This window comes from Saccopteryx bilineata, chromosome 4 (assembly GCF_036850765.1).
Source record: "Saccopteryx bilineata isolate mSacBil1 chromosome 4, mSacBil1_pri_phased_curated, whole genome shotgun sequence".
NCBI lineage: Eukaryota > Metazoa > Chordata > Mammalia > Chiroptera > Emballonuridae > Saccopteryx > Saccopteryx bilineata.
Genome location: NC_089493.1, coordinates 232,565,499 through 232,574,511, shown reverse-complemented (window position 1 = coordinate 232,574,511; position 9,013 = coordinate 232,565,499).

Genomic DNA, 9,013 nt, shown 5'->3' with positions numbered 1-9,013 from the left:
ATTTCTTCCTTTAAACATTTTTCTTGCACAATCAGTTCATCACAACTTCCCCAGTTTTACTAACAGTCACTTGCAGATATCTCTATCTCTAATGCCATCTTGCTACTTCTAGTCTCCACTATATCACCCAGATTTTTTCAAGAATTTTCTACTTCTCTCCCTCTATGATCTTTATATATTTTATTCTTCCCCAAAAAGCCAGAGCTATCTTTTATAAAAATCAATTAGACTATGTACACTCATTGTTTAACTGCCTTCCAATAAAAACATTTTGAGTAGCAAGATCTAAATAAAAGTTCTGCCTATGTTTCCAGCCTCTTTGTGTAATAGACCACTGTCATGAACAAGGGAGCATCCCTGAAAAAAGTCAGTCATGCATGTTTGTGTCTTTACAGATGACAGATTTGTTAGGAGAGACTTTCCCAATAAGCCAAGAGAGTCACATGCAGATTACATACAGAGAGGAGAAGTATATATGACAGAAGCATGCAGAGCAAGTGTCCAGCATAAAGACTCAGTCACTAGCCAGGTCTGCAGATAGAGAGGCAGGCATTGATCTCAGACTAGCTAGTTATTGTGGTGGCATTGTGTTTGGTGGAATGGAAGTCCAGCAGAGCTCTGACCTGTAGTACAGCCAAGCTTAAACCCTGAATGCTTGGGGCTGCATTCTTAGAAACCACAATGGGCGATGGTCCTACTCATATAGGTGTTCAGATGGAGTTTTTATCCAAGCATCCAGACTTGTATCTTTGGGCTTTCCATGGCCCCTCCCCAGGGTGTTCCTGTTATAACCCATTACCTCAGTCTTGACAAAGCACTTGGCATAACTGTCATGACTAACAATGACTCCATATTGAATTGTCAAAAGTGTTCAAAAAGTCTACTCTGCTCTCCTATACAACCACTGTCTATAGCTACACTAACAACGGCATTGACTCCCTTTCTCTTCCTCAAACTTACCATGGCAGCATCTTTCCCACCTCATGACTTTTTCATTTGAAGATTATAGCTACCACCCCACCATCCACTCCAGAATGTTCTTCCTCCAGCTATTAGCATGTCTAATTATTATTTTTTATTATTATATTTATAGATGCAAGACAAATGTCCTCGGAGAAACTCTCCTCAGGCACCTCTACTGAAAAAAGCTCTCCACCTCCATCTGTACCCTAGTGACTCCATAATATAACACTGTAATTTTTTTTGCACTACTTGCTACAATTTAAAATTATCATGTTTATAATATCTGTTTATGTGTGTGATGTCTGGTTCCATGTGGTTGAATGTAGCCTCTAGGAAGTCTGGCATCTTGACTGCTAGTGAATTCCCTCTGCTTAAAATAAAATTATCAAGAAATTTCCATGATATTTTAGAGTAATCAAGAAACTGTTTGTAACATTTTAATAGAACCAAATGTGGTCTTCGTAATTCACTGGATTTTTTATTGTTGTAAAATAACTATTTCTACTTAATCTTTTGTTTACTAAAAAAAAGAGGGTAACTGTAAATTCTCCCATTTAATTTTTTCTCAGGATGATGATAAACTTCATACTAATTTAATTTTACTGTTCTCTTTCAAATGGTTCCATCAAATTATTTATACTATTCACTTGAAACCTAGCTTTGCCACAGGTAAAAAAAATTTAAAGCCCTCTTATTTTCTTGTTTTAAAGTTATTTTTCATGAGTGTCTTGTATATTCCACTGGCATATTACTTTCTATACCTCTGAGAGACTTAGTAAACTTTGGAAATTGCAGGGGAACACAGTTTTCTCCCTGAAAGGGTCATTATGCCAATCTCTGGGGTTTTACTAAGCTCTGATCAAGATCCAATCAAAGGCTAGATTTAATTATTTCCTTCATCCATACATCCTATCACTCCCTCACAAAATTTTTATTGGGCACCTATTATATACCAGACCCTCTGCTATGTACCAGAGATAGAAGCAGAGGTGGAAACTTGACACATGGTTCCTGCTTTCATGGAGTCTATTGTGGGAAACATATATTAAGAATGTAGTCATCCAAATAATTATTTAATCATGTGGAATGAACCTTGATTTATTCTGACTTCTTAAGAAAATCAAAATATTAAAACAGAAATAATGGCTTATATAGACATATAATAAATATGAATTTTATATGTATTTTTTCTCTTTTTATGTTTGGTAGGAAGTAAAGAAGTGACCAGTTATGAGCAGATGTGGACAAAAGTTATGGGGAAAAGAAAAAGTGAGCAAGGATGAGTGTTCTAACGCTAAAAATATAATACATATGAATTTTCAACCAACTCTTTCTTTAGTCCATCTAAAAACTCATTACAGAGAGTATAATCAGACCAAGTAAACAATAATCCCTCTTTAAGAATCTATGCAATTTTCTTCACAGTATCTGTTCTCATTCCTTTTTCTTTCAGGAATACTTTAGAGGAGAAGAAATACCCTAATTCTTGAATTTCAGATCTTTTTGGAAGTCAATATAATAGAAGCTATAAATAAAATATAATGACTTAATCCCTCTTTTTTATTTCCCATCACTTTCTAGCTCAACTATTCCCACTGTGGCATTTCCATATTCAATTGGTTTAAGTGAGCCCCTCTGCCCTCCGCCCATCTCTATTCCCTATATACCAGTTTTGATCCATGATATTATTTATATGGCCTGTGGAAAAGTGCTACATAGTGACTTGTGATTGGAGAAAATTATTTAACATCTGTGCTTCATTTTCTACTTCCCCATCTGTAAAACTTGATGTCATAATATTTACCCAATACTGCACAGAAGTGATATAAGAATTTATTCATGTTGGTAAGGAACATTGAGACATAGGGCACAGCAGAAGTATAAAATGCTGTTATTATTCTCTGACAAGCTGGTCAAGCTCTATAAATAATATAGTCAGGACTTGAGAAACATATTATGGTCTGTAATGACTTGCAGGTGGGCCACAGTCAAGAAACTTGGAGCTCTCATTCTGAAGTGTTGTGTCACTGAGGCTGTGTAAATGTCATCATGCACATTTTGTGGCAATAGCCTTTCGACTCCACAACTCTGAATTAAGTGGCTTTAGAGGTTACAGTATAAATGATTTTCTTGTGTGCTATCATTAGAAAAGGAAGAGAGTATCCACATAGGAAGGTAACTTTGTAAAAGGGCAAAAAAGACCAGAACTAATAAAAATATTGTGCTTAAAATGTGCCGATCTAGAGAGAAAATGAAGATTCAAACTAATAGTCCTAAAATAGTTTTAATGTGAAAGAATAATATTCAATAAATGTGATGGTCACCAAGGAACACACTCTTGACCCTGTCTCTGCATTCCTCTTTATCCTTCTACACTCTTATGTGACCAAATATATTAAACTGCTTTTCCTAACCCCATATATACCCCAAACATCTGTCTAGTATTATCAAACTAAGAAGGGCTAAAGCTGATTGAAAAGTATAGCAATGCAAATGTTATGCAAACCCTGCACCTTTATAAACATTAGGAATGACTATGCAAATGTGTGGCTGGTATTAACTACTAAATCCTTAGATTTAATCAACTGTACTTGAGTTGAAGAATACCTAAGTCTTGAAATTTGCACAGTCTGGAGACTGTTAAACTGCACAATTTTCAGTGAATTGATGAATCTACCTACAAAAATGCTTCTGCCCTCATAAAATTAGACTTTGCAAAGAGAATATTGTTTGTGGGCAGTAGCAATAATTTTAAATTGAACCCAAAGTACATGGGAGACAATAGGTGAATTTGGAAGTCTAAGAAATAAAAATGGTAACAGCAGTCTTTCACCTTATTTTTGTATGATGTGTTGTCTTAGAATGTGTTAAGTTATTAACATTCATTTAAACAAAAGAAAAATAGAAAATCAAAGCAATACAATTATGACATGATATAAGGCAGGTGGTTGTGGCCATGCAGATTCGCATTGAATTCAGACAGAGAGTAAAGGAACTGTGGAGCCAGAAAATGAAGAGCCATGCCTATTTATTGGAGACTCACAAAGACAGGCAAGTCAAAAGAAGAAAAAAGATAAAAAAGGAAAACTTGCTAAGACAGGGGATGTTAAGGGATCAGGAAACAAGCCACACCTTGCCATGGCAGGAGAGCGATCTGCTCCAATCGCCCCTGAGGGGAAGCACCTCTATCCTTAAAATAGTGCGTCATGCGCTCATGCATTAATTGCACAGAGTGCTTACAGCAGGTAAACCAGAGAGCAAGCCTAATACAGTTATTTCCCTCACATTCCACCCCTGAAGGGTTGCTTGCCTCATACAAAATCTATGTGACAGGTATCTTCCATGATGGTCCCTGTGTGAAGTATCTTCCCATGATGGTACACTACATAAGCAGAAATAGTACAAACTACAGCAACAGAATTACCAAAGTACAAGCTATGGGCGAAACAAGAGTGTTGTCAGAAGCACCAAGAGAGGCAAATCTTTCCCTTCTGGCAGAATACAGGCCAGAGTTCTGTCTGCAGACAACATAGTAGCTGGTACCAGAGGCCGCCCCGGTGGACATACCAAACCTTATTGGCCTGTACACCAGGATCTGCTCGTTCTACATGTAATGAAATGGGAGAACTCATTATTGTCCATAAAGAAATTAAAAGAGGTGCTCTTTGTAATGCTATCTCCTTGAACACTCAAGGGGATAATACACTTTCTACCTTAGGTGGCCAGGTGCTGGTAGCCCAGGGAGTTGACTAGAGGTCCACATCTAGCTCCATGCCCCAGGTAGCAACAAGGGTGGCACCCTTATAGGTGGGGGGTCTATACAGTCCAGGGCCATGTCCATTGAAGTTATTGGCCTTTAAGGAGTGTTGTTGGGACAGGTTCATTATGGGAAACTAGCCATATGGCTCTTAATTCCATCCATTGGCTACTTTGGCCAGTACCTGTGTCCATCTGAATAGTCTCAGTGTCCAGATGGAAGGCTATGACCATCCACTTGTCAGACTGGCCCCTGCTGGAACCATCAGTATACCAGACATGCTCGGGGATGGGTGTCCGCCCCTCCTGGTAGGGACTGACTTCAGGTTCTGTCTCCCGAGCCCCAGCTGTATCTGACTCTAAGGTCGCATAGGTGACTAGACCCAAGACTTTCTGGAGTTCTGTCCTCAACTGGCACAGTGTTGTTGCAGGAATGCACTCCATTCAGCCCGAGTGGAGGTTTGGGCCATACTACTATGTAGTTTGGTTGCCCTACCTCTCACTCATCCTGCAAAAGAGTATGTTGTCTTGACCATAACTGGAGTTGTGATTGTAATAGTCACAGAGGCCAAGAGGGCAGCATACACAGCTGCCAGCTGCTTCTCCACTAATGAGTAATGGACTTCAATGCCTTTCCACAATTGGGACCAAAACCCAATAGGTTGCTGTAAGCATTCTGTTCATTGGCACAAGCCCCATCCAGACCCCTCAGGGGTTACATGGACATCCAGCTCACAGAGTATGGCAGGATCAAACACATTTAAGGCCTGTGCCACATTGCCAGCTCTCTTACTGCTGCAAATGCACCTTGTACCTCTTTAGTCCAACCCCAGTGAACCCCCTTATGAATAAGGTTATATAAGGGGCACAGTAATTGAGCCAAATGCAGTATGAATGCTCACCAATACCCCAACAGACCTAGGAATTCCTGTAACTATTTTAAGATAGTGGGCACAGGGAATGCTTGGATCTTATCTATAACTGCATCAGGGATAACTTTGGTCTTACCTGACCAGACAACTCCCAAGAATTTAACAGATAATCTAGGTCCTTATAATTTGCCCTCATTGACTGCCCGGCCACATGCTTTCATATGGAATAGCAGGGTAGGGACCGTTTGCCTCAATTCTGGAATAAAGTTACCAGTTAGCATAATATCATCTATATAAGGGTACATATGAACCACCTCTGGCTGTTTCCATTTAGCCAGGTCAGCAGCCACCAGCCCATGGCATAAGGTGGGGCTATGCAAACAGCCCTGGGGTAATACTGTAAAGGTCCATTGCCGTCCTTCCCAACTGAAGGCAAATTGGTCTTGACTCTTTGCAGCTATATCATTAGAGAAAAAGGCATTAGCCATATCTGCCAAAAAATGGTATGTCCCCAACTCATGGCTTAGCTGATCCATCATCTTAGCTATCAAGGGAACAGCAGCATGCAAAAGGGGAACAACTTTATTAAGTTCTCAATAATCTACTGTCATTCACCAGGTTCTGTCTGGTCTGCGCACAGGCCACACTAAGGAATTGTAAGGACTCTGTGCCAGCCTGGTGATCCCCACCTTTACTAGTTTGAGGACCAATCCTGTGATTTCTTCATAGCTGCCTGGTAGATGGTACTGCTTTGTGCTGGTAATTACAGGTAATTACCAGGGAACAGGTAATTACAAGGGGAAATATGCTGCGTGTCCTTGCAACACTGCCTTCATGACCCAGACTCGCAGGTGGAACTCCCGGCTCTAGTTTCCAACCATAGTCCTTCTAAGACATCTACCCCCCAAATATATTCAGGAATAAGGAGATACATACACTTTATATGGCTTAGAAAGCAGTCTTCCTATCCCTAATGGAATAATTATTGGCTTCGCTCAAACAGTTTGACCCCATAACCATCAATTGCCACTGGGATCACAGCATACCAATCTGTGTTTCCATAGGGGAGGGAACATTCTGCACCTGTATCCACCAAGGCCAACACCTGTTGTACATTAGAACAGGACCCATGGTTTGCCAGTTCCACGTGGGGCCTCTATTCCTCACCCATCCCTATTAGACAGGTCTCGGCCTTCCTCCTCTTTGAACTGGAACAATGGGTTTTGGGGATCCTCCGCTCCCTCAGCTGCCTCCAACATATAATCGTATAACTGTGCCATCTATGCACCAACCATTTTATTGGTAGCTGCTAGGGGCTTTCATCTAAGCAGCTGGAACCTCTGTCTTGGTTTAAGCTATAGCCAAAGCTCCAAAAGAACTTTATTAGACTTGCCATCTAATTTCTCCCTATCTGCCCCAGCCACATTCAAATTTGCCCACATCTGTGTTTAGGTAACCTTTACAGCCCATTTCACTTGTTAGTTGGGGTGGTGGGGCACCACAGGCAGCAGCTCTCACTGCTTTATGATCCTATGCTGCCTCCAGCTCTCCCAAATCTGCTACCATCTGCATAACTGTGTTGCTGGGTTTCCCCACATAGAGGCCCAACATAGCCACTAGTGACCCAAAAAGGACTGGTGGGGTCCTGCAGAGAATAAGTTCCCTCATCCCTGCCAAAAACACTTCTTCATCTGGCCCATGGGACCTCAGGTTGAAAGCAGCATTCTTCATACCTAGTTCCCAAAGGACCTTGGTAGCTCACTATAGCAATGCCACCTACTCACTGCTCCTGGCAAGTCTCTGGAATTCTTCCAGACTGTATAAATGGCAGCCATCACCCATTCTAACAAAGTATGGTTTCCTGGGTTATCATTGCAGTTCTGAAAATGCTGTCTTGAGGAGGAGTGCATGGTAATGGTGGCCAATTTCTCCATCTCTGTTCTGGAGAACATAATGCCATCCACCCCCTATGTCCTACAACCACAGCAACTGGGCTACCATGTGCTCAGTAAGTTTCTGCCTAAATTGGTCCCCCAACTCCATCAGCTCTGCCTGGGTATAAGGACAGACCACACAGGGGTCCCCAAACTTTTTACACAGAGGGTCAGTTCACTGTCCCTCAGACCGTTGGAGGGCCGCCACATACAGTGCTCCTCTCACTGACCACCAGTGAAAGAGGTGCCCCTTCCGGAAGTGCGTCGGAGGGCCAGATAAATGGCCTCAGGGGGCCGTATGTGGCCCGTGGGCCGTAGTTTGGGGATGCCTGGACCACAGAATACTTCATCACCTGTGGAGGAACTTGTGCCTGCCTCTTATGGACACTTCACTGCTGGGTTTTTACCTTCTGGGCAATCATTGGCCAGGCTCAGAGTCTGGGGACAGCAGCTTTAGCCCGAACCTCCTCCTCCTCCATAGAAGAGTCAGAAATGTCTGCTTCTGCTGTCTCAGAACCACTCTGCTGGCTCAGATGTGGCTCTATCTTCAGTGTCTGCTTTGGCTCCTGCAGTTGCCAGCTCTCAGCCTGAAGCTGAGATTCAAAATCTTGGACCTGCAGCTGTTTCTCCAACTATTGGTGCCAACCTTCTGCTTCCAGGGCAAACTGGAGCTCATGAACCTATAACCCTTTCTCCAGAGATTACTCCAATTCCAGGTGCTGTTGGTGTTCAGCCTGCATCTCACACTGCAGCTTTCAAGAGCAGCTGGCCTCCTCTCCGAGACTTGCTCCAGTTCAAGCTGTCTCTGGTTCTCAGCCTGTAGCCTGACCTGCATGCAATTCTCAGACCTGCAACTCTTTCTCAAGTAATCATTCCAGTTCTTGTCATTGTTGCCACTCAGTCTGCAGCTCATCCTGGAGCTTTCAACCTTGACAGCCTCTTGCAGAGAGCTCTTGGTTTCCTCTCACAGGGTTATAAAAAATACCCAGCCCATGGTCCCCAAAAGTAGAGCCATGGGGAACCATACTCTGGAGATCTATGACCACTGCTCTACCCCACCTTTCAAAGGTGTTGGCGGCTCCATACCAATCTGATCTGAATCCTGCTGGCTGCACCAGATATAAGGCTGGTGGTTGTGGCCATGCTGGTTCACATTGAATTCGAGTAGACAGTAAAGGAACTATGAGGCTAGAAAATAGTGTCATACCAATTTATTGGAGGTTTCCAAAGACAGGCAAGCCTAAAGAAAAAAAACAAAAAGGAAAACTTGCTTTTTGCAGGGAGGGCAAGGGATCAGGAAACAAACTGCATTTCACCATTGCAGGAGAGAGGTCTCAAATCGCCCTTAAGGGGAAGCACTTATGTCCTTACAAGAGTGCTGTCACTCACATGCAGCCCCATGTTTATTGCAGCATTGTTCACAGTGGCCAGGACATGGAAACAACCAAAAAGCCCATCAATAGATGACTGGATAAAGAAGATGTGGCA